Below are 3,428 nucleotides of genomic sequence, written 5' to 3'. Positions count from 1 at the left end.
CTTTTTCTCTCCAAATAATATATTTTTTCCTTGGGTGTTGTTGGTTAGCCACTCCCTAATAATAACTATGGACACCTTGGTTTGAAATATAAAAATTTAACCAATCTACGTTTCTAACAGCTCTCTTCCCCATGCTCCAACAGTCTTGACAAGTGATATTAGAATGTTCAGATCATTTTTTATCTTTTGGATAGGTAATATAATGCAACTTCTTTTTCTTAATCCATCAACTTTACAAAATGTGTCTTCATTTCCTGTTACAGGAATTTTTTTTAAAAAAACCATTGGCTCCACATTCCTTACCTCTATTTATTTTCCATTTCATATCCCAATTTTTTGTTAGCTCTACCACGAATTGAATACTACCAAGTTAAAAAATAACTCTTTTTTAAATCAGAATCAGACCCCCAATTAATCAAACAACTTTTGATTTTTCCTGAAGTTTCAATGCCTTTTTTACATTTTTCCACTTAAAAATAAGATACTCTATCTGCACCGTAGTGCTAAGCTTATTCAGCTTTCAAATACATAATTTGTTAGAGTGTACACAATTTCACTTTGTGTTCTTTGTGAATTGCTGTCTAAGCCTACTGCACACCTTATATTCTAAGCTTTATTTTCATCTCTCTTCTCATATTTATATATTATTGCTTTTTGTTTTTTTGGATGGTATGTTTAGATTATATTTTAATATTACTAGGACATATCCTCAATTATTTTTTGTTGGTAAATGAGTGCATTAAAGGCAAATTTTCTGATATCTTGCTTGCAGAAAATTCTTAATTGTGTCCTTGTGGTTGTTACTCAACTTAGATATGGAATGCTAGTTAAAATAATTTACTTTAAAAACTTTGAAGACAAGAATATATTGCATTTTCTTTTTGTTCTGGCAGACTTTTTATTTTATTAATGCTTTAGTGTTCTTTTGATTTCTCTTTGATAATAACATACTTTAAATTAATTATTTTATTTATTTTAATTGTAAAACTGTAAGTTCTGGGGTGCATGCGCAGAATGTGCAGATTTGTTACCTAGGTATACATGTGCCATAGTGGTTTGCTGCATCCATCACCCCCTCATCTACATTAGGTATTTTTCCTAATGCTATCCTTCTCCTAGCCCCCCACTTCACAACAGGCCCCAGTGTATGATGTTCCTCTCCCTGCGTCTATGTGTTCTCATTGTTCAACATCCGCTTATGAGTGAGAACATGCGGTGTTTGGTTTTCTGTTCTTGTGTCAGTTTGCTGATAATGATGGTTTCCAGCTTCATCCATGTCCCTCCAAAGGACATGAACTCATATTTTTATGGCTGCATAGAATTCCATAGTGTATATGTGCCACATTTTCTTTATCCAGTCTATCACTGACGGGCATTTGGGTCGGTTCCAAGTCTTTGCTTTGTAAACAGTGCTACAATAAAGATACATGTGCATGTGTCTTTATAATAGGATGATTTATAATCCTTTGGGTATATATTCAGTAATGGGATTGCTGGGTCAAATAGTATTTCTATTTCTAGATCCTTGTGGAATATCCACAAGGTCTTCCACCATAGTTGAACTAATTTACACACCAACCAAAAGTGTAAAAGTGTTTCTATTTCTCCACATCCTCTCCAGCATCTGCTGTCTCATGATTTTTTAATGATTGCCATCCTAACTGCCGTGAGATGGTATCTCAATGTTGTTTTGGTTTGCATTTCTCTAATGACCAGTGATTTTTTTTTCATATGTTTGTTTGCTGCATAAATGTCTTCTTTAGAAAGGTGTCTGTTCATATTCTTCACCCACTTTTTGATGGGGTTGTTTTTTTCTTCTAAATTTGTTTAAATTATTTGTAGATTTTGTATATTAGCCCTGTGTCAGATGGGTATATTGGAGAAATTTTTTCTCATTCTGTTGGGTGCCCATTCACTCTAGTAATAGTTTCTTTTGCTGTCCCAAAGCTCTTAAGTTTAATTAGATCCCAGTTCTTTATTTTGGCTTTTGTTGCCAATGCTTTTGGTGTTTTAGTCATGAACTCCTTGCCCATGCCTATGTCCTGAATGGTATTGCCTAGGTTTTCTTCTAGGGTTTTTATGGTGTTAGCTCTTATGTTTAAATCTTTAATCCATCTGGAGTTAATTTTTGTATAAGGTGTAAGGAAGGGATCCAGTTTCAGCTTTCTGCATATGGCGAGCCAGTTTTCCCAACACTGTTTATGAAATAGGAAATCGTTTCCCCCTTGCTAATTTTTGTCAGATTTGTGAAAGATCATATGGTTATAGATGTGCGGCTTTATTTCTGAGGCCTCTGTTGTGTTCCATTTTTCTGTATCTCTGTGTAGTTTCTAAGATTTTTTTCTCATTCTCCTATTGCTCCTTTTCATGTAACATTATATGTTTCTTTAAAAATGCAATATGTGTGCTCACTTCAGCTGTACATATACTAAAATTGGAATGATACAGAGAAGATCAGCATGACCCCTGCACAAGATAGGATGTAAATTCTTAAAGCATTCCATTATAAAATGTAATATCTTCTTGTGTAGCTGTGAAGAGACTATGTAGATTATTTTTTTAAGTATCTTTTCATGTGTGATTTATTAATTTTTTCAAGGTCTGTATTCACTTCCTTGTCTTGGGCCTTTTCTGTTTGACTGTTTCTGTTCCTTGCATACCTATTGTTCATTAGATATGAGTTCATACTTGTGAAGGAAGGATTAGATTGATTAAATTCCAGCTGGAATCCTCTTTTTCTATTAAAGTGCTTTCCCAACAGTTTTATCATGAAGATGAGATGATCGACCTAAATTTCTATGTCTACTTGAGCATGTTATATGGAGGGTCCCATGTACAGTGGTTGGGCATGCCACTTGGAAGGTCTTTTGTAAACTCGTTGGATGTGTCATATAGTAGGATTCTCTGTATACTACCCAGATACATCACATGGGAGAATCTATGTTCTCTGGTTGGCAATGTCATAGGGAAGTTTCTATGTATATGGGTCAGGCCTATCATATAGAAGTTTCCAAGTACACTAGTTGGGCATAGCATATGTAGAGTCTATTTATTAACATGGGGAAGAAGTAGTTAGCCTGTGTTCTGTAAAGCCAAAAATGAGGAGGGGTTTATTCTGTTGGACTGAGGCCAAAACTGGAAGTCCTAATCTTTCACTGATATATTATTAAATTTCTTCAAAACAACAGTGAGGCTTTCAGCTTCAGGTCCCATATGTAAGAAGCCTGGAAGTCACCATTTCATTCCAACAACAGGTAAAAGGCTAATCAAACTAAAAAGTGAATACATTGTCTTAGATACATCAGAGATGTAAAGTCATAGGACAAATCCCTATCCCCCAAATCAGAGAGACCAACAGGAAAATAGAGAGAATCAAAATTTATTAAAGCAGAAACCCTAGTGGGGACTTAAAAATGATGCCCTAAAAT

The 3,428-nt window shown here is 34.6% G+C and overlaps 1 non-coding gene across 1 annotated transcript; it reads left to right on the top strand.

The window, feature by feature from the left end:
• Nucleotides 1–2,406: 2,406 nt before the first annotated feature.
• LOC120362131 (U6 spliceosomal RNA) lies at nucleotides 2,407–2,510 on the top strand. The gene has a single exon (XR_005578124.1). It is a non-coding gene; the product is annotated as a U6 spliceosomal RNA (small nuclear RNA).
• The last annotated feature ends 918 nt before the right edge of the window (nucleotides 2,511–3,428 follow it).

Source organism: Saimiri boliviensis, chromosome 1 (genome assembly GCF_048565385.1).
Source record: "Saimiri boliviensis isolate mSaiBol1 chromosome 1, mSaiBol1.pri, whole genome shotgun sequence".
In the NCBI taxonomy this organism is placed as follows: Eukaryota; Metazoa; Chordata; class Mammalia; order Primates; family Cebidae; genus Saimiri; species Saimiri boliviensis.
The sequence above is the reverse complement of the archived record's forward strand: the minus strand, read 5'-3'. Positions and strand labels throughout refer to the sequence as shown.